At 37.2% G+C, this 23,794-nt stretch overlaps 1 pseudogene; it reads right to left on the minus strand.

Annotated features, from left to right (window-relative positions):
• Positions 1–22,200: 22,200 nt before the first annotated feature.
• The window catches only part of LOC149175561 (la-related protein 6B-like), a 47,167-nt pseudogene continuing 45,573 nt past the window's right edge, over positions 22,201–23,794 (minus strand).

Below are 23,794 nucleotides of genomic sequence, written 5' to 3' on the forward strand. Positions count from 1 at the left end.
GCAAATAAAGTTGAAGATACCTTATTACAACAACTAAAAGAGAAAATAAAGGAATGTGAAAAGTGAGAAGAGGAAACTGTCTCCCTTAGAAAGGAATTAGAAACAGACAAAGGTCAGATGAACTAGAACTTTTTATTAAATGATCCAATAAGCTAGATGAGATTATAAGTATTCATAAATATCCTCTCATCAAAACCGATCTGGGCTATGAAGGAGAATTGATCATTAAGAAAACTGAAGAGAAATAACCAAGCAATTATGTAGAAGCAGTCAAAGCACTGGTCAATAATGCAACCAAATGAAATCAACAACAACAAAGGAAAGCGTACTACAAACACTCTAGTAATCACATAGAGTATGTGAAATATCAACAAAAACAAAGAAAGGTAACTAATAGAAAATCGTCTCAGTAACAACAGTTTAAATTTTACAACAACAAGTTTAACAACTACAAAAAATGAGTGAGAAACTAGCAAAGACATTGTTTCTCTCTGACATAAGTTAACAAATAATTAGCAAATCACACTTGCAAAGGCAATCTACTTCTAGGTACAAAAATATATTTAATGGTTATTGTTTTTCTTATGCAAATTTTGGACATTAAGTTGTAGATTATAGAGCTTATTATGGAAGAAAATAGTTAAGAAATACCATAAATGAATTCTATTAGTCAAACTAGAAATGGAAGAATTGTAAATTCACAATAAAATAGTCTTTGGGACAACAATCCTTTTGCCCCATTATTTGATGATGTTGAATGATATAACTATCACAACTATGGACATATAGTTGTTGAGTGTAGAAACAACAAACTCAAAACAACACCCCAGGTTAAACAAACTCAAGAAGAGCCAAAAGCCTGGAGAAAGAAAAAGGATAAAAAGAAGAAATAATGTGGCATCGTGTTGTATTCCCAAAATCAAGGGAGCCGCTGGTATGTGGATAATGGATGATTCAAGGACATGACTCGAGATAGAAGCAAATTCATGTCGCTGAATGAAAACAAGATAGGAAGTGTCATTTTCGGTAATGATGCACTAGGGAAAATTAGGGAAAAGGAATAGTAAGTTTGGACAATGGAAGAGGTAAATCCCATAACATTCTCATTGTAGAAGGGCTCAAGCACAATCTCTTAAGTGCAATCCAAATTTGTGAACAAGGGTATGATGTTACCTTTTGATCCAAATGCTATGAGATAAAGTCAGAAAACACATGGAAGGTAATAACAAAGGCTGTGAGGACCTCAAATAATGTGTACACAATCAAGGAAGCCTAATGAAAATTGCTATCTTGGAAAGCTTGATGAGAGTTTATTGTGGCACAAGAGACTTGGTCGCTTAAATTTCAACCATATTGTGAAGCTCCACAAAAAGGAAGTTGTAGTAAGAGATCTACCAAAAATTTCTAAGCCAAGTGATACCATTTTTAAATAATGTCAAACTAGAAAGAAAATCTGAGCGCCTCTGAAAATCAACGAGAATTCATCCACCATACCACTATAGTTGATTCTTACATACTTATGTGGGCCCACAAGAACCAAGAATCCAATATGAGATATATTTCATGCTAATTATCGATGATTATACCAGACTTACATGGGTTGCATTTCTAAAAGAGAAGTCTAAAGCACTTGAAAAGTTTAAAATCTTTAAGGCTATGGCTAAAAACCAATCTAATTACAAATTAAAGTGTATAAGGTTAGATAGATGTGGAGATTTCACTTCAAATGAGTTCAATAAATTTTGTGAAGAACATGGTATAATGAGACAATTCACTATGACTAACACTCTACAACAAAATGGTGCAGCTAAAAGACAAAATCTATCAATGCAACAATTGGCAAGATCAATGATGGATGAAAGAAATACACCAAAAACCTTTTGGGATAAATTTTTATCATGCAATAGTACACATTTTGAATAAATATCACTAAACAATAGTAAGACTCCATACAAACTATCATATGGAAAACTAGCCACAATAAAACACTTCAAAGTCTTTGGCAACAAGTGATACAATACATCAAAAATAATGATGACAATCTGGGGAAGTTTAATGATAAGGATAATGAAGCAATATTTTTGGAATATTATACCAAAATAAAGGGATACAAATGCTCCAATAAAAGGATTTATAAAATAGTTGACTAAATTGATGTTAAAGCGGATGACGAGTTACTTGTAAAAAAATAGTAGCCAAAATATATGAGTCCACCTAATCACACTATTAGTGAAGATGAAGAAGATTAGATTGAAGGATCAAGATAAAATGAAGAATAATAGGTATAATTCTCTCACCCAAAGACTCCTTCAAGGTACATACAATAACATCATCCTACAAACCAAATTGTCAGTGATAAGGAAGCTGATGTTCAAACTTGGAGAAGGATAATGAACACCTATAATGAAGCACATATTGCTTTGTTGCCTATCATTGAACTAAATTTTTTTTCTCAAGAAAGTCATTATGAATATTGGGTAAGAGCCATGGATGAAGGGATGGAGTAAATTGAGAAAAAATAGACTTGGGAATTGGTTCCACGGCTAGCAAATAAAAATGTCATTGGAACAAAATGGGTCTTTAGGAACATCTTGGATGAGAATGGACGAGTGGTTAGAAACAAGGCCATGTTGGTATGTAAAGGTTGTGCTTAGGTGGAAGGAATATATTTTGGAGATAATTTTAACCTTGTAGCACGATTAGAGGCAATAAAGTTGTTTCTAGCATTTGTAAGTCATAAAAATTTGAAAGTATATTAGATGGATGTAAAATTAACCTTATTAAATGGTGAGATTAAGGAATAAGTTTAAATGGAATAACCTGAAGGATTTTAGCTATCATAAAATATTAAGGAAGTGTGTGTAGGTTGAAAAATAATTTGTATGGACTTAAACAAGCACCTAGGGCATGATATTCTAGACTTTACAAATGCTTGCAACAACAAAAATTCAAACAAGGAGAACTTGACAACAATATATATATATATATATATATATATATATATATATATATATATATATATATATATATATATATATATATATATCTGTAGAGAGAGAGAGAGAGATATTGTTGTTTGTGTTGATGAAATCATTTTTGGCAGCGATGCAAATATAATCAACCAAAAAATTGTTTCAAAAATGCAAATTGAATTTGAGACGTCCATGCTAGGAAAACTCTCATTTTTTCATATGGTGCAGATCACTAAAGCGGATAAAGATATATTCATATCCTAGAGTAGGTACCTCAAAGAAATAATGAATAAATTTGGGATGAAAGAATGCTCTCTTGTCAGTACGAATATGGTCACGATGGGTTTAAAATCAACAAAGAAGAAGAATCACATGAGATAAATCAAACAATATGTAGATCAATAATAGGAAACCTTTTGTATCTAACTGCCTCTCAGCGATATATTATGCAAGTTGTTGGTGTAGTTGTAAGGTATCAATATGATCCCAAGCAAAGTCATTTCTTAGCTTTCAAGAGAATTTTCAAATATATAAGAGCCACAATGGGCTATGGCTTATTGTATCCAAAGGGCCAAAATTTTTCACTAATTGCATACACAGATGCTGATTGGCTTGGAAGTGTGGATGATCAGAAAAACACAATTGTTGGTGCTTTCTTTCTTGGGAATAACTTAGTGGTTTGGTTCAATAAAAATAAAACAACTATTTCTCTATTTACTACTGAAACTGAGTATATAAGAGTTGCTACAAGTTGTACTCAAGTTTTCTGGATGAAACAAAATCTATAGGACATGAAAATAATGCATAATAAATATAGTCTAATTATCCGTGACAATTAAGTGCTATCAGTATATCAAAGAATCTCATTCTTTATTCAAAGACAAATCATATCCCTATCAAGTACCATTTTCTAAGACAATAAGTGGTTGATAAAATTGTGAAGTTTGAATATATTCCAACAAAGGAATAAGTTATAGATATTTTTACCAAACCCCATGCTAGAGAAGATTTTGAGTATTTAAGGCAGAATTTGGAAGTGATCTCTCATTCTTCTCTTCATTAATTTTCCTTAAATGCAAAGAGGGAAGTTATCCAAACATGTACATGGATGACTGTAATGTTTCAAGCCTAGCAAGAATATCAAAATTAGGGGGAGTTTTTAGATCAGCAGGAGAAGTAAAATTTTAGGGGGAGAAACTCAAAAAACAACGCAACATAACTGTATATGGTGCATGTCAATTTCACTTTCCACAACCTTGACAAGGGAGATTGCAGAAAGTTCCACAAGAATCCCAGATTAGTCATAGAAAACTCAACAACCAATTATAAAATTAATGGACAGATTGGTCACAAGGATACCACTTCAACCATTTTCCATTGATGTCAAAGAGGGAGAGTGTGAAAAGTTGTACACATTAAAAATATTGTATATAGAGAGTGAACAAATAGGAGCAACTTTTCTAGCAAGTCAATTAGTGGTGGCATTGCCATCAATGACCAACATACAATGTTTGGTAATGTTGCCATCAATGCCAAAGGGGGAGATTGTTAAGTAAGTGTTTTCATTGATGCCAATTCACGTCAGTTGTGGTCATTGTTGTCTGTAATTGATGTCAAGCCTAAGGAGAATGTTTTAGATTGTCAAATCAAGTGTTGTACTTGATGTCAAGTGTGGCAAGCTCAAGGGGAGATCGATATTGAGCCACTATTATTTCTACTTTTTGTGCAGTAGTGTGTTACTACCTAAATGGAGGTCAAGGATCTTTGAGGGAATTTATTCTTTAGTTCCATAGCCTCAATAAGAAAACTAAGTATTTAGCTAGATATCCTTCTTAGAGACCTTGTCAATGGTGTATGTCACTTGATCTAACTCCCATAGACTAAGGAGAAAATTGGATTTGAAGTGTAACAATGCATGTGGTAGGATTTGATTGATCATACTGAATGATGTGCAGTATATGTGGATTGTTGGTCCCCGATAAGACCACCCAGTATGAAAAGTGTTGCAAACAATATTAGCACAAATAATCTAATTTGGTAAGCTACAAGTTGAGCACAGTGTACTCACGAAGCAAGTGGCCAAGTAAATGGCGTAGGCATTGAGAAGTAAATCAATAGCCAAGATCCATCTCCACGAGCATGATCGATGACCTTGATTCACATCAGGTACACAACATGCATTGATGTTATAGTGTGGGTGTTCGCATGATGAATCCAATGACACACATTGATTTGATTCGATGGCCTACAATTAACATTAGATGCCTATGTGCATAGAGGATAATGTGCAGTTCAATATACAATAGGGTTCGAGAGTGAAGGTTGATATGAGCCAACAACCCATATTTGATATTAGATTCCAACATGAACAATAGTTAATTTGTGACCCAACACCTGATATGAACCAACGATGGAGAGAGTTTTAGATCAATGGCCCAGATGAGATATCAGATACCAACAAGCACAAAGGTTAATGCACAGTCCAATGTGCGATATGATTTGATGAATGCAAACAACTTGATCCAATGGGTTAGGTTTACAATGGGTTTACTACATGTGTGGTGTTTATCACATGACATTCACTTGATGTTGTATTCAGATGTTGACAAGGCAACACACATGGCATCAGGTAGCAGTGACGTGGTTTAAGAAATTACTTGGTAGCCTCAGGTGATGACACGTGGCAGGTGGATTCATCATTTTCAGGTGCCCAAGTGGTATTTTTTCTCTAGTGACACATCGTAATGATGTGGTCATGACATGCATTAGAGGGAATTTCAGCCTAAAAGTGACCTCCTAAGGAAAAATATTAAAATAAAAGTTATGAATTTGGAGAGAAGAAGAAAACTAATTTTTTAATTATATTTTGGCTTATCTCCTTATAGGTTTAATTAAATTTCAAGTGTAGTAACTCCTTTGATGCAGAATTAAATTCGACATCCAAAGAGTATCCATCATGCATACTTTTGAGAAGACCCACATTGATAAAAATTTAAGATACATTGAAAAAACGTGTTCAACACACTTTTTAAATGTATATTCAATTTTTATCAATGTGATTCATCTAAAAAATATGCATAATGGGTATTCGTTGGATGTGGAATTTAATTACAAATCCAATGAGTTTATACACTTGAAATTTGAGTAAACCTATAAGGAGATAAGCCAAAAATACAATTAAAAAATTGTAGTTTTTCTTCTTTTCTCTCCAAAATATTTACATGTACCTATTTTTAAATTTAAAGGATTTTGTTTGGTTTACATATTATGACATGGAAGTTAAATGAAAATTTCATGGGCACTTTTAGGCAAAAAATTCCTCTAATGGATTGACATGTGGCATACAATGATGGGCAATGAGATGGTGGGCTGACACAAAGGCCAGGTGGAAATAATGACACACTCTAAATAAGTTTAAAAAAATTGTTTAGGCCCTTAGTCTTTGTCTCAGTTCACCGAGAGTAGAAGCTTAAGCACCCAACATTGAAGAAAATTCAAAGGGAAGTTCCAAGGATGTAGGATCTGATTGTTATAAAAGGTAAAGCTATTGAAAAAATCCTAAAAAAAAATCAGATCTAGTGGTTAACAACAGAATAATGATGTGTCTATATAAGGTAGAAAAAAAATGTGATCAATGTTGTTCAAATGTAAACACGTGTAATAATTGTAGTCGAGAAGTAGAAGATCTGAAGCTCGACTTGGATAAGGAGAAAAATGCGGAACTAGACTACAGAGAGTGGATATAAATAGATATTGAACAAATGATGAAGGGAGGTAGTTAGAGATCAAACTACATTAATGGAAGCATAACAGAGGTTGAGTTACTGAGGGTATATGTTTGAAATCATAGATCTAAAGTGTGAGAATTTGGTTGTAGAAAAGAAACTTAAGGGACGATCGATCATGAAATAAGATTCTTAAGGAGGTTTAATTAAATCAAAGAATCAAAGAAAGAGTAATTGGTTTTAAAGAAAAGAATCACAAATTTGAAGTGTTGATAATCAAGTTGTAGAAAATAAACTTAATCATGAACAATTCAAAGACATAGATTTGTGAGGAGATTTAATGGAATCAGAGAATCAAAGAAAGAATATGTTGTTGCAGAGCAAGGAGAGGCAAATTCATGATTAAACATTTGTACAAACAATATCTTAACTAAAGAACTCCATATCTAAGTTTGAAAATTAATGAAAAGGTTTTTGAAAGGCTGAGCAATTAGGTGCTTGAAATCAAGGGGTTGGAACCCCTTTCATGTTGGTGCCTGTAAATATAAGGAGGTTGGTGCCTACAAATAGTGGGATTTGGTGCTTCTAGTAAGTTAGCACTTGCAAAGAAGAAGGGGTTTGGAGCCTTCAGTAGGTTGGTTCCTACGTAACTTTATGTAATATGAAATTGGAGTCTAAATTTATATAGTAATAAAAATTAATTGTGGTTTTATCCCTTTATGGGTTTCAATGTATGATCCAGGAGGATCTTGTCAGTCCAGCATGAGCAGAGTCTTCAGTGGTTCAAAGTCGAAGTGGTCTTCAAAATGATCATGGTCGATGATATCTTGAACTTTATCAACTTCGCCAGTATTCGTCGCCAGCATTCAGTGTTTGGTATCTTTAGCTTTGATAGTGAAGATAAAGGTTCAGGTTGTCAGTTGTTGATTTTCAGTTCCGCCGGTGTTGTTAATGGTTGATGTGGTTTTCATGGTGTTTGAAGGATATGGTGTTTGGTACTTGGTTGTCGACTTGTGTTCATTGTCAGTACCACCAGGATTTGGTTTTCAATTATGGTCCATGGTTATCATCATGTGGGTTTGTATGTCACATTGTGACAACTTGTTGTAAAAGGGTTCTTTTTTAACAAAGGGTGTAAAAGTCTAAAGACTAAACCCTAAATCTAATGTATGAACCTACACTACAAAACTATGGTGGAAAAACATACCATTCAAACCTAACCCTAAACCCTAACACATTGACCTAGAAACTACACCATGCATCAAAATGCATTAACCTAAGTCTACAAACCTTTGGCCATGGTGCTAGATTTAACAACAATGTAAACATTATAAAAGCCCATAGTCCCTAACCGTTGGTCATAACCGCAGTGGGACCACGATAAGTGAACACAAAAGCAGTCGGGCGGTAACCGCTGTTTAGACAACGAGCAGGAATAGCAATTGGGCGGAGTTTGTGTTAACCGTAGCGGGTATACACTGTAACCTGTGACATGTGAACTGAGAGTTTACCGAACAAGTGGAGGTTACAACGATAACTGGGCGGATGAGAACCGCAACTGCGACGACACATGTGAACACACCAACCGCAGACCGGAACCATCGGGGATCAGGCACCTGGGTGGCAGCATGTGGTTAGACCACGATTGTTCACATGCTAACCATTCACACTTCTCCGCGCAGTGTACCTGACTACCAACAATCCGTGCTTATCCAAAGTCTAAAAGTGGGTTTTAGTTTCAGTTTGGATAAATCAATTAAATCCTAAGTGGTGAATGTCACTATGTGACATTAAAACTTAACCATAAACTCTAATTTAACCCTAAAGATCAGATAATTCATTTCTAAACTCAGTATGAAGGAGTTCGAATGCATCTGGAGGGTTATAAAGACATTTTGGCTCGTCGAAGAGTAAAAGAGTGGTTTTTGAGTTCTTGCATGCAGTTTCTGGAGGTTATAGGTAGTTTTTCTTTTCAGTGTAACAAGAGCATCGGGAGTCGGAATTAGGAACCATGATAGGCATTGGAAAGCTAATTCAGAGAGCTTTCTTATGACATTGAACAAAAGTGCCTGTGTGCACAATTAGTCTGGTTAATTTTCTATGTAATCGACCTCCTCAAATTCAATCCTAATAAAGCAGACGCCCATCTTGAAAGCAGACCCGGAGACATAGTCCATCAGGGACGAACTCCGTAATCAATCTTGTTGTGTGGTATCGTTGTGTTTTTACTGCTAATTACTTTTGTTTACATATTTATTATGTTTCAATTTTGTCGTCAATTCATTCCTTTTCAATCATTTCTCATGGTTAAAGCACTTTAAGTTAACAATCGGTTCACTGATGGCATTCATCAATTCTACTTCAGTTTAATGTATGATCATTTTAGATCAATGTACATCTATTGTTTCTATGTGTAACTATTTACATGGTTGATTTCTAAATGAATTCAAATATTGGATATGGTTAATAATTGTTAAAATTGGTTATAATATGGATTCACTCCCCCTCTCAATATTATCCTGGTTACTGAAAAATGATCATTTTGCAGAGATCATCCACTTTCTTAGTACAGGGACAAAACCACAGGAGTACACAATTACACAAAAGAAGCAGTTGGTATTTAATGTCGTGGACTATCAGTTGATTGCAGGAAGTATATACAAGTTAGGCTTGGATGGAAGTATATAGAAGCATGAGATACTAGCCATAATGAAAACGGTGCATGAAAGAGTTACTTAATGACACTATGTAGGAAAAACAAACACATGGAATATTTTATGTACCAGTCTGTGATGGTCAATAGTCCACCATGATACAAAGGAATTCTATTGCAGTTGCGATGTGTGCCAAAGAGCGGGAAAACCTTCATGACGATATGAGATGAAGCTCCATTCACAAACAACTTTATAGCCATTTCATAAGTGGGTTGAATATTTTATTGGGCCAATTGATCCACCAACAAAGCGAAATGGAGCATAATATATTATAACTATGACAAATTTTCTGACTTGATGGGCTGAAGCAACACTTGTCAAGGATTGCATCAGAGAGACCATAGAAAAATTTATACTTGAGATTGTTGAAACCCATTTTGGATGTCCCAAAGTCTTCATGAGTGAATAGGGGACTCACTTCCTAAATAGGACTATTGAAGTAATGAATGAAGAGTTCTAGGTGGACGATCAAAAGAGCACATTGTGCCATCCATAAATAAATGGAATAATTGAGGCCTCTAATAAGATTATGAAGAATGAACTGATGAAGGTTTTCAACCTAAACAAGGATAATTGGGACCTAAGGATTCTCATAGTGATATAGGCCTATAGAACTATGTCAAAAAAAACTTATAGGCCAAATTCCCTTTCAATTGGTATATGGGAAAGAAGTAGTTTTTCCCATGGAATTCATAGTCCCCAATGTTCACATTGTTATCGCGATAGGGTTGGTGGATTCTAGAGTATTCAAACCAAGATTAACAAATTTGTTTTAGTTGGAAGAGGATACATTGATAGCATGGTTCCAACAAAATGTGTAAAAGGCCAGGAAAAAGGCATGGCATGATTTCCATATCAAGCAAAAAAATTTCCAAGTTGGAAATCTCATGCTGATGTATAACAGTAAATTTTTGAAACACCCTAGAAAATTCTAAATGTATTGGTTGGGACCGTATTCCATTTGGTATGTCACAGATGTAGGGGCAATCCAATTGAAGGGATTGAAAAAATATCCCCTTGAGGGACTTTTCAATGGTAGTTGACTGAAATTGTACAAAGACAACTGCCCCAATCCACAAAGCTAATTTGTTTAGAGAAGAAAAGGAAAAAGAGAGAGAGAGAGAGAGAGATTTATTTTTATAACCTTAATTTTGTTTATAGGTAGGAGCCATAAAGCAGTCACCCTTGAGAATTTGATGACCAGGAAATAATAAGACAAACTCGCCAGAGTAAAAATTTATTGTTGTAGTAAGTGGTTGGCACACCACACACAAAAGATATCCCACAAATAGGGGAACCGACAGTCAAGGGAGTGCACAGTACCAAAGATGACCTAAAGAGTGGACTACAACATGCAACTAGTGATTTCCATGAGAATTGGAAAGGTTTTAGAAAAAGGTTTCGGTAAAAGCGTGTGCCACCCACTTAGATTGGACACCATGGAACTCAATTGAGAAAAAAAGAATTAATTTTAATTAAGGAGAAATATGTTCTAGATCCGCAACTATGTCAGAAGGGCTACTGACATGACTTCCAACCTAGTCATAACTACAAACAACATGCCCACCCAGAGAGCCATCCCATGTGAAGAAAAATGAAGTTAAGACAAGATAAGGCCATAATCATGAAAATTTATTACAAATGGTAATGCGTGCTAGACATATGAGTCACCAATATTTCCTCTCTTTTCCTTTTCATTCTCTCATATTTACAAGTGTAGAGATGAAACCTAAGTGATGAATAGAGAGAAATCAGAGACCAGAACACAAGTTGTAGAGATATTTTCCAATTGCCAGACACATTCACCATGACTTCATCATCAATTCCTAAGAAATCAAGGACAGAGGCATTGGTAGTGTGCCATCTCCATAGCCTTCTGCCAAATCCAAAGTTCAGTAGCCTAAAGAGCTGAAACATGCACAATGAGGGCTCCAATTCTAGAGGAATCCAGAGAGGAGAGGAATAAGCTACAGACAGTAGATAAATTGAAGTATAGTGACCATGATGTATAGGATATAAAGAAGTTCCTTGAGTTTTCTGAAGAAAAGTACACCAAAAATATTAAGAAACCTGGTGAGCTAGTGTCATTGAAGTTCAACAGTGGGTTGCAAGGACTAGAGAATTCTAGCATATTGAACCTTCTAGATATCCCACAATTTGGAAGGAGTTTGGAGGTAAACATTTGCATCAAATTGCTACTCAGTTGTGTGCATGGTGGTTTCTTGTGGCTTGATGAGCCAATTGATATTGGCATGTGGTTGATTGCTCGGATTATAGGGATCCCCACTAATGGCGATGATCTAGAGCCCTTGTTTGATAAAAAGAATGAGAAAGTCATGGAAAAATAGGTCATTGAGAAGTTTTCAATGGTTCACGGGTAGTGCAGAGTAATTATCTCCATAATAGAACATGACAAAGTGTAGTTTTCCACCCAAATCGTGGTGTGAAAATTGTTAAGAAAAAGTAGAAAGGACCAATGCCCCACAAGTCTAGTTGTATCCGCTGCAAAGTGTGTTAAGGGCGTGCATAAGAAGTGGGAGAATTTCTTGTTGAATCAGTTCATGCAAGATTGTATTGTGGGCCATGATAATAATGTTGACCTACACTACTCTTGGCTCTTAATCTTGATAGCCCTCATGGCATGGAAGATTCTAAAAGATACCTAGTCTCCACCAATGGAGAAGCTAGAGTTTGTCGCACTAAGGTTTGTCTCTCTTTGGTATACCCACGATAAAAAGTGACAAAAATAAAACAATGTCATATTTTCTCTCTGGAAGGAGGTGATCATTCACATGATCAAGCAGGTAATACACATACTATCTAGACTATTATTTCTTACGGATTGACATTTTATATACATTCAGGCACAAGCCGACCCCAACAAGTGGTGGTTGCAATGTTGGTATAATCTTGATGAACATATTGTGTCACATATAATAAAAAACTGGTCATAGTAGTCGTAGGTGTTACACAACATTTTGTCACTGTCCCTGTATTCCTCATCTACAATCTTGGAGGACCTCTACAGTGTACCCGACATGCTTTCCTATCATGAAGAAACTCCCATTGTGTCCCTCTTCTTGGGCAGAACTATTACCTTCGGCTCCATATTTAAAAAACTTTCCAAAAGAGGATCGTAGAGACTGAGAAAGGGTTCAGTTGATTCGGTCGGTGCTATGGACAGTTGTAAACCCTACATATCAGCACAAGGAGGACATGGGTCATTAGTGTCAGTCTTGTAAACTGGGATAAACAGAAGATTTTTGGGAAATGATGCAAAAGGAAATTGTTCTGCCCATGAAGAGGGACACAATGGGAGTTTCTTCATGATACGAAAGCATGTCGGGTACACTGTAGAGGTCCTCCAGGATTGTAGATGGGGAGTATAGGGACAGTGAAAAAATGTTGTGTAATAGATGCCCCCTAAAGCATGAAGGTCAAACTAGAGTGAGGAGTGAAATCTTTACAAGTGCATATGGGGAACCAGAGTCTGTCATCGGAGAACCTGCAAGCAAGCATAGATACACATACATCACTGAAAACTCTGAGTAATAATACATGAATCGTGGTATGGATGCATCCATCCAGAGGATGATCATGTAAATGGATCCAAGGCATGGGCACAACCATCTAGTAGAAAGGATCATAACAAAACCAAGGTATGGTCGCAACCATCCAATAATGAGAAGGATCACATATGATAACTCATAGTATGGTCGCAATCATCCATCTGAAAGAGACATGTACATTAACATGATCATGTCACATTGCCTCGCAACTTGGACTTATGTAATCTTAGCCCATGGTCTTGGGCTCCAAACGACCCGATCAAAGTACAAATCCTAACATGCGAATGAATGTGTTGAAGTCGAGCATGCTAAGAAGTTGCTTGATTACTAGTCGATGATGTGAACCATTAACAAGCGCGAGAGAAACTACCAATAATGACAATGGATCTCAAGGTACTGGCAGCACAGTTCATGGAATGTGAATAAGGGAACTGATGTCGAACACCCGTGAAATCACCCGATTGAAAGCCAATGATGCGAACTTGTCGTCAAGTGCTAAGAACTTGCCATTAGGGCATGCAAGCTCTAAGGTACTGGAAGGGAGTCTCTCGGCCAACTTCCTAGATAATGAGCTGAAGTTGACAGGAAGCGACCGTGTCGAAGGAGGGCCATGATGTATCCCACATCATCGACACGAGACAAAGGGATGTGAATGATTTCAGATGATATAGAGAAACAGGAGTAAGTGTGATTGCATAAGGACTAACTCTTGAACATATCAGTGACACAATTCCGAAGTTTGGCAGCTTTTGGATCCATGGGATCGATGGTCAAGATGACGTGGCAGAGATCAAATGGAAGGCAAAAATGAACAACCCAACCCAAGAAGGTCAATGATGAAAAGGAGGATATCCCAACCCGAAACGAAGTAGAAAGTGTCATGTTTAAAAGTGAGTTTCCGACTTGACTGATTGAATTTCCAAATTTACCCCACCATTTCTAGCAGGTACCCCAATTATTTTTTATCGCAAGCTTGAAGGGGATAGTATGTGCTCACACTACAATTTCATCCTTCGGACAAATCCAACCTATTAAGTTTAATGATCCCTAGGAAGGAGAAGCTCATGTTCGTCATGTTAACGAATCCAATGTCATTTAATGTTTTAACGAGTCCGACAATGGTGTAACTCAGTATCTTTTTCATGTTTAGAGAGTTTGAAAAAGACACGGAAAAGAAAACTCCACATGGTCCCTTTTCATACATTTGTGTCTCTCAAGTCCGAAAAGGTAGAAAATGATACTGGAGAGAACCGCTTGGCCATTTCAGTCAAGGAGTACCTTTTTCATAAATATTTTATCCCAGCCCCAAAAAGGGATAACGTATACTGGGTAAACGACGTTTCACATCTTTAACGAGTTCAAAACGATAAGAGCTCGACAATATTTTCATGTTTAAAAGGTCAGAAAAGAGCTAAAAGCAGACCTCCCCATTTTATTTTCTTTAACGAGTCAAAAGGGAAAAATACTCAACGATCTTTTCATTTGAGTTTTACGAACCAAGAAAAGAGCTTAAATGGGGCTCGAGTATCATTGTCAACAATCCGTCCCTGTCCCTGCAAAAGAAAGGTAAATGAATTATGCAGTTCTAAGGTAAAATAGGTCAAAAACACTTTAAAAACCTTAATATTTTCATAAAAATGAATAAAAAGGGGAAAAAGTAATTATTTTTTACCATTTACCATTTTACCTTTGTGTGAAGATCTTTTTACCCTTTTGTGCCCTAATTTTTCTGGAGTATATTGCGGGAGATCCGGGAGGTCATTCGCTGAGCCGTCAGGTGCAAGTAAGAGCCAAGACCTTAAGCTCCATTTTCATACTATTTTTTCCTGTTTTTATCCATTTTTTGGATTTCATGGGGAGATTTTGGCAAAAAAAATCACCCTCAGTTAGCACAATTTTCGGGCAAGGAATCGCGCCGATCGGGGGTGGCTAAAACTACCAACCGCATCATTGGTGCCACTATTTTTAAAATAGTCACTCCGGCACCGTGAGCAAAAAATTTACATGTTTTTTGCTCAATTTGACCATTTGAATCCAAATTTTTCTATCAAAAGATGATCATTGACTTGATTAAATGGTTTTTGCAGGAAGAAAATCGTTGAAAATGGTGGATTGGAAAGAACGAGAGCATGAGGATATCGATACCCAAGCAATAGCTGATCCAAATTGTTTAGAGGCTTTGAGGAACTGTGGGCTCCTCAAGTTCTTTCTCACACCAGGGATGAGGGTCAACTTGCGCTGCTACGATACCTGATTAGTCTCTGGGACATAAATCGGGAAATTTTTATCATCGGTGACCAAGAGCTGGAGTTGGAGACTTTAGATATTTATTTCATCACGGGACTGTCTCGGAGAGGGGAACCAGTCAACCTATATGGGTTGAGGCCGATTGGGGAAAGTGTGTCCATGTTACTTGCCGAACATTTCCCAGAATCTCTCAAATCCAAGAGTGGCAAGATCGAGATCGTGACTGTTCGAGATCTTGTGTTGAGAGTGTTACTGTTGACCATCAACAGAGTGGTTGGGTCCCAAGTGCCACATGAGACTAACAAGTCCAAGTTCCTATATGTTATCGAGTGCACAACGCCCACTATTTTTAACTGGGTGAAATCTATGAAAATCAACATGAAGTGCCAGCTATCAAAAGCTAAGGCGGGAAACCTGAAGTAGTTTTGCTTTGGGTTTGTGCTAGTGACCTTCTTCTTGGAGTGGGTTCTGTTGTTCCAATACCAGTTGACTGAGGTGGATCCGTCGATGCCACGAGACCCACGGATGGTCCGTTGGAGCGAGTTGATGCCCAGGGTTATGGGGGGCCAACAGATGTCCTACAAGCCCACCTTCTTCTCATGGCTATGACGACAGCTGATTGTAGTGGAGGATTGGCCTTACAACGATATCGACCTCTACGGAGATCTGGATATGCCTTTCTCAGAAGGGGAGGATTTTATGATGGAGGTAAAAACAAACAATTTTTAGTTTTTTGACTTTTTTACTGTTTTTGAAATATATGTGTTCATGATACTTTGATTTTATGAATGCAGATGTTGGACCAGAATGCCCTGCTGGGATGTCCCTGATTACTAGGCACGTCACACGGCAGTTTGATGTCACTCCTTATCAGGAGGGGAACAACAACGAGGAGGAGATCACGTGGAATCTCGAGGGTTTGACCCCTGGGTCCCAGAGTACGCTCGAATGGGTGATGTCCCATGCCAGTACTAGAGGCATACGGTGGGGGTGTCAGATCTGATCCGTCGACTACTATCTCGCATAGTCCGAGTAGTTACAAGCTATCATGAGCATGATGTTGTTTAGTGCATAGGTCTAGCATTCCATATTTTTGAGGCATGCGAGCCACAGATGTATAAGTTCTGCGAGTTACCGATGTATTTCAAACACACATATTAGTTTTTGAGGCTTTGATGTATGACAAACATTATTGACACACATATATATATGCTATATTTCCCTGCTTACTATGATACAAATGATTTGTTTCTGATTTCTACATGTTTCGCAAATGTCTATCCAACACATAATTAGCTAATGCATCTGTCAATGTATTCATATGTCTCGGAATATGATGATATGTAATGTAATCAAAATTTCTCTCCAGTAGACGAATACGTAGATACATTCTAAATATCCGAGGGTTTCTCATGGAATATTGCTCGTTGAGTTGAAGGACGACAAGCTGTGAATCAAGGTTGACAACCAAATCCAGGATGCCAAGAGTGATAGCTTCTGAAAACAATTTGATAACTGTGCTATACTCAACAATGTTATCAGTCTGTTTCTCCTCGAGATTTTTTTGAAGGCGATTTGGTCCTTCTATATGATTAGGCTAATGATGAGCTGGGGGCAGGCAAGTTTGAACCCATGTGGCATGGGCCCTACATTGTTAAACGCGTGTTACAAAAAGGGGCCTATGAGATTATTGACTACAAGGGCAACCCTTCAGACAAACCTTGTAATGGTCTTTATCTCAAAAAGTACTATGCTTAGGTCATCTTGCATGGTTACTTTTGTATAATAAGTGTGTCATTCATTTTTGTGTAGTGTGGTTTGGTGTGTTGTTTTGCAAGCAACTTTCCTACTTATTATGTTTTTGCTTGCTTTGCAAATGTCGGTGTCTCCTCACATCGGTTTCACTAATGGTGCTTGCCAAAGTACCCAGAACCTATCATTTGCAGCATGGGCCATTTATGACCCCCATGGTGAGTTGATTGATCTTCAAGGGATTTGTCTCATAGGCCCCTTTTTGTAACACATGTTTAACAATGTAGGGCCCATGCAACATGGATTCGAACTTGCCTACCCCTAGCTCATCATTAGCTTGATCATACAGAAGGACCAAATCGCCTTCGGAAAAAGCTTGAGGAGAAACAGACTGATAACACTGCTGAGTATAGCGCAGTTATTGAATTGTTGTCAGAAGCTATCGCTCTTGGCATCTGGGATTTGGTTTTCAACCTTGATTCACAGCTTTTCGTCCTTTAACTCAACGGGCAATATTCCATCATAAAGCCTCAGATATTGAGAATAATCAAAAGCTAGTTTTTAGTTTGGAGTTAGAATAATCAGCAAGACATCTATAGTCTAAAGTTTTCTAGTGTATGTTTGAGGGAGAATAGTGTTCTTGGGTGTGATTTGAGACTAGAAGGAAAGAGGCCTTAAAAACTATATTGTTGAGGTTGTCCACAAACTTCTAGCAAAAGTGTGGGAACCTAGATACGTCAGAGGAGACCAACAACGTCAAGGCACCATTGTAATCTCTTCTTGATTTATATAAATGCAACTATTGATTGATTTCCTACATGAAGTGTCATTTTATATCTTTATGGCTTAATGTTCCTTGACCTGTTAAGTAGGTTGAATACAATATTGTATGCTATTACGTTTGTTGTTATTTGCTTGTTTCAGGTGTGTGAAGGAAGGAAACGAAAGATAGTTGGAGCAAGGAAGCAGGATCATCACTAAGCAGAATAACGTTCTAAGAGGTAGGCCCTCTTAATTGATTCTAACCTAAGGAAATCTTCCATAGATTGTTTGTTTGTGACTAGACTCTCTCTCTTGGGCTAGAGGAATTGTTTGTGTCTGCACTTAGAATTTACCTGCATCACAGTAGGTAACAACAATTGATGAAAAACCGAAAGTGTAGGATGTTGATCTTGGCATAGAGACATACTGTGAAAAAACCTAACTTAGGGGGTAGACTTCCCCATATTTTCCCCGAGAACCTGAACAAGAACATGTCGCCATACCATAGTGAGACCCTAAAGAAGAAGAATCAAGATCAAGAGGATAAAAATGGCCCTTAATAGCTTAGCAAAAGGGTGTGAGAAAGAAGAGGAATTCAAAGAAAATTACAAACTTGGACACACCATCTCTATTGAAGGATGACTTGAAGAAATTGATCAAGCAACTTAAAGAAGTAATGGAGCAAGTAACTACCCCTCTCATCATAGTTACTATGAAAGTCACGTAGGAACAAAGGAGTTACAAGATATTTTGCTTGACATGTGTTGTCATTGATGTCAAAGAAAGTTTTGTTAGTGCATATATGTAAAGGTGTGATCGAGTTGTTCCATGAAATGATGTGGATGGCTCAATTGTGTGGGTTCATAGGGTGAACCCCAAAATTCTCTTGATCCAATTGAAAACCTCAAATTTCCTATTTTGTGCACATGTTATGAAGCAATCATAAGGGGATCGAGAAGGATCATCTGATCAATGAGTGGAAGAGTCTAAATATATGCCAGAGTTAAACCCCGCCGAATAGATAAGTAGTGTGCACACTTCATGTTCGATCACTGTCGATCTAGTTGAGGCCTGAGGTCAAAAAATGTTTTTAAATTGTAGGGGCCCCTCTTATGTCAAGGGTTAAAGGGAAAGGGCAAGTTGTGAAGTGGTTTCACACCAAATTGTTAATCACACGATCAACAAATGTGATGGATTGCGAACCCCCCTCCTTAAAGAACAATACCACCAAAGAGGGGGCCACAATTCCAATTGTTTCATGAATGATGGTATTTTTTGTGTAGATAGTGGCAAAGAATGTGACATGGGTGAAAACACAACAAGATGCAAAATTAGTTGATACTTGGCAGATTAAAGCAGTGACAAAGAGCACAGGTATTAGACTAGTCATTGTTAATATGGCAGATGACTCAGCAAGGTGATGTGGCACTTGACACATGGTTGTACAAAAGAGTGACATGTGTAATGAATTTTTAGTGTTTTTGGGTGGCCAAGTGGGAAACGTTTGAGTGACACATGGCACCACCTAGAGAATGCCACATTGTGAGATGACATCACCATGATGACAACATGACATAAACATGATGTGGTAGTATGTGAGGGTAAAATGTGGATGGTGAAAATGGCATTTTGGTCAGCCAGGTGAGTAATTAATAGGTGACACATGGCAAGTAACTATCAAGACACGTGGAAGAAGGTTAGGTGGAAATCCCTGATTAACCAAAATAGTTTATGTGGTAGGTATGATTGAAAATGACATGGACATAGTGGCTTCCATATCGGGTTATCGGGACCAAGGGGCAACGTCACTACATAAAACAATTTTTTGGCTGATGGGAGAGATCTGATACGTAGTGGAAAGTGTGATGAAGTAGTAATGATGTGGCATAAGTGCCACATCAAAATCAATTATTTGTTGATGTAGATGATAGGTGAGGAGTATTGGGACCCTTAGCCTCTCGGGCCATTGGGACCTCAAGCCAACATGATTAAAGAGAAAAAGTTTTGGGCGATGGGTGAGATATGAGAGAAAGATTTGTTGGTTAATGGGACTGATAGATAGGCATATGTCTATCTAATGTTGTGTCATATATCACCTATCAACTATTGAAAAAAGAAATAAGAGCATAGTATTTCGATTGATGGGCAAAATCCGACGAAGAAAGAGTTCCCGGTCATGGACCTCAATTATGTAGGTTGAGGAGAAAGGGCCCTGGATACTTATCAACCATCGGACTATGGCTACAATATTGTTTTGGGTAAGAACCCCTATGCATTTAACAAATTCAACCACTGATATAGTCAATAAATTTGAATAATTGATACAACCAAACAATTTTTTCCATGGGTAAAACCGTGAATTCTTGCCCATGGTAAATGAAAGGTCGAGCTTATAAAAGAAAAAGAAGAAAAACATGATATGTTAGGATGTTTTGAAGCACAATTGAGGCCTAGCAAATAAAAGAGTTGGTAAAGCAAAATTTATGTTAAAAGGTAGCTAAATAAAAAATCTGAAGTCATTGCGTGTGAAGCAGAACATATGCGTATGAACTATGTAAGTGCAACAATGTGGGATTGTGCATGAGAGAAGGAATAATTGGCTGAGTAGAAAACTTATAATGACAAGATCATATTTGAATTGACGTGGTCAATATGTTTGCATTGTTGTATAATATGTAGTTGTTTTAGATCTACAGTAGTAAAATTATGAATATTATGTTGAGAAAAGTGTGCCTAAAGGTATGAGTGTGAAAATGAATGAAATAGGGATTTTCTAGGAAAAATAGGTTGGTGCTTAAAAAGAGTAGAAGGTTGGTGCCTTCAGTAGGTTGGCTCTTAGAAATTGTGGGAGTAGGTGCTTCCAACAAGTTGGTGCTTACAAATTATAAGAAGAGTCTATCCTTTTGGTTGGTTCCAATAAATCTAATGTAACAACAGGTTCGAGCTTGCATTTGCATAAAGATTAGAAGCTAGATTTGTGTTTTTCTCGCTTTATGGGTTTCCACATAAACATTTGTATTTCACGTGTATTTTCTATTTGATTTGTAGTGTTGTGGTATTATTCTTTAATGGCCGCCCCCCCCCCCCCCCCCCCCACCACCAGGAAAAATCATAATTTTCATTAATATGTGGATGAAAATTATGTTGTATATTTCGGTGTCATCAAGGAAAAAAATGTTGATTTTCCTATCAGCTGCAAAAATTACTGATTTTATTATATCATCTGCTATTAGTTTGTATCATCCATGATCATATATATATCTGTAGAGAAAATTTTTGGATACAAAAATACATAGTTTTAGAGTTCAAAAAATATGTAGGAGTGTTTATCCGTCTGCGGGGATGTCTGTAATAATCATAATCGTTTTTGTGTAACCGCGAGAGCCTAAATATCCTCAATAAATGGTTAGTGGTAGTATTGAAAATGGTCTACTTCAGTCATCTCTGTCACATGCCAAGTGCCAAACACCTGCTGCGCACCTTCTTTAGATGGTTGGTCTGCAATATGGTTCCTTTCCCTGTAAATGTGTTGAAAAGATATGGAGTAAAAATGAGATTTGATAATGATACTTCATCCATCAGACTTATGAGAGTGTGTGTGTGACAAGAAGGATTTTGTGTGAACCAGTCTATCACCACTCTTGAATCACCAAAGACTCGTAACTTTCTGCAATCTTTCTCAAGTGCAAAAAGGAGCAATAGTTTGAGGTTGTGCAGTTTCAAAAAGTTGTTTGTTCCCTGTCCCAGCTTGGCTTTGATATGAAAATGATGGGATTGATTAAGGTGGAGAATAGCACTACCGCCACAGTGACCAAGCTGCGAGGAGCCACCAAAATATGCCAAAGGGGTAGAGTAATCAATTTTTTCCGAGGTGACCGAAAGAGTAGAAGGAAGGTTATCATCATCGAGCAGGAGCGAATATATGGCAATACACTGGGTAAAGGTATGATCCGAAGAGAAAGGTTGATCATGAAAGATCTGTTTGGTTTTTTCGATCCAAAGACCACAACATGCGAGCAAGGGGATGTTTCGCATCTTGTGTGGTTGGGAATTGTTCCACCAGGATTCCCAGACATGTGAGATAGTGTCTCCCTACCAATTAATGGAAATGGAAATCCCCTGTAACACATGTATGTCACAGTTACAGGATGTGTCTATCATTTGAGTTGACTTGACATTAATATATATTTTGAGGCCGACATAGCTACTCTTCTTCATCGTTTAGGTTGCAAACTTATTCTTGTGCTTGTCTTGGAGGATTGTGCTTGTCTTGGAGGGTTGTTTAGACTTTGTACACATTACACATGACATTGACTCTTTGACATCCTAAGGCTCTCAATGGGAGCCACTAAATAAATAGACCTCTTTCTCATGAAACCCATGCAGCAAGGAATAATAAATTCATTTTACAAAAATCATAATTACAATGTCATGAAGACTGAACCTAGTTACACTTTCTTCAACAAGATGTTTTGTTTGCATCTTCGTCTTCACCATGTACATCAACATTGTCCAATTTTCGTCCCATTATCAAAAGTAGTTGTACTCGAAAGCCACTTCTCTAGTTTCCTCCATTATTTAGTTCAACAACAACTTTCCTAGCTTGTTCAATAGTTTCATACTCCACAAGTGCATGCAGCTTGCTGCTAACAAACATATCATTCATGTGTGCCTTCATTGAAACTCGGCCCTAATCGTACCTTTGAGGCTGGAAAAATGCACAAATTTTACATTGCCAACAACACCAAAAAAATTCTCCAGATTTTGGAAGGAGTAATCACTGGGCATATTTTCTGCAACAACAATGTGGGATTGCACCTCCTTAGTGTTAGTTTCTGTTAATGGGTGTATTCACCTCACTTTCTTCCCATCTTCATTTACAACCAGTTGTGAAGTCGTCCTCAATGCAATTGCCACCAATGAATGATTACTAACAAGGATTTTTAATTTCCTAAAAGATGCCACAACCGGAATAGGTACAAATCCTTTTGGATCCTTCTTCACAAACTACATCAAATATTTGTCAGTGGGCAAATTTGCATCACTAAAATAAAACTCAACTTGCAGCACGACCTTTTGTCTCAATTCCTCGATGAGAATTCCCTTTGAGGAATGAGTGGGGGTAGACACACTCTCCGCCTCATGCACCAAGACTTCCTACTCAAAAAACTGCTATAGCAATGGATGTTCAGTAAATCTTGGCAGAGTTGATCTTCCGACGTGAACAGCAGCTTGCACTCTGAGAAAAAACACAGGAGATTCAACGTTAAGCTTTCTCGACGACAAGCATTTCTCAAAAAGAGCCAACAAAGATGAATATGACAACGAGCTTTTTTCAAGAGCAGCCGACGAAGAGGACGACGACTGTGTGCTCACGTTCAAGTTCTCAGAACATTTCCCCAGGAGACTGTCATCCATTAAGGTTTCAACCAAAGAAACTTCTCGATGGATTTCTATGGATCATGTGAAAACATACCTCAGCTGCCTCACAACAAGTTCAGAGACAAATTTAGGAAAAAAGTTTACAATTCAGGGAAATAGGAATAAAGTGTGTAGACCTGCGTAGCTTCTCTTGGACGAGGTATTCAATATCCGGATGAAGAAGTACATTGTCATCCATAGCCTCACTGTCTCGCTCGTAGAACCATGCATTCAATACAAACGAAGCTTGCATTCAATACAAACATTGCTAACGCTATGCGTTGAGAATTGGAGCCATGGTGGTGGCGGCATGCCAATGTCACCACCTTGGAAACCCCAAAGCCTAAAAGTTAAACTATGTAGAAAATGAAATTTTTAAAAATATTTGTTTGTACGGTTAAAATTAATACCAAAACGCGATCACTAAATGTCACCAGCAATGACATAACAATAATAAAACAAAAAAAAATACCTAAACCTTAGTTAAAATGCACATGCAATTTCAAAAAAATGGAAAACAAATCTCCATTTAAATAACATATAATATTTGTTTTGTGATAAATAATTATACGTAAAGGGGATACCTTTTGTGTACTGACATCCAATGGTGAGTTATTAATATATGTAATTAA

The sequence above is a fragment of the Pinus tabuliformis genome, chromosome 4_1 (assembly GCF_031772625.1).
Source record: "Pinus tabuliformis cultivar Carrire ecotype Pingquan chromosome 4_1, CPIR1, whole genome shotgun sequence".
In the NCBI taxonomy this organism is placed as follows: Eukaryota; Viridiplantae; Streptophyta; class Pinopsida; order Pinales; family Pinaceae; genus Pinus; species Pinus tabuliformis.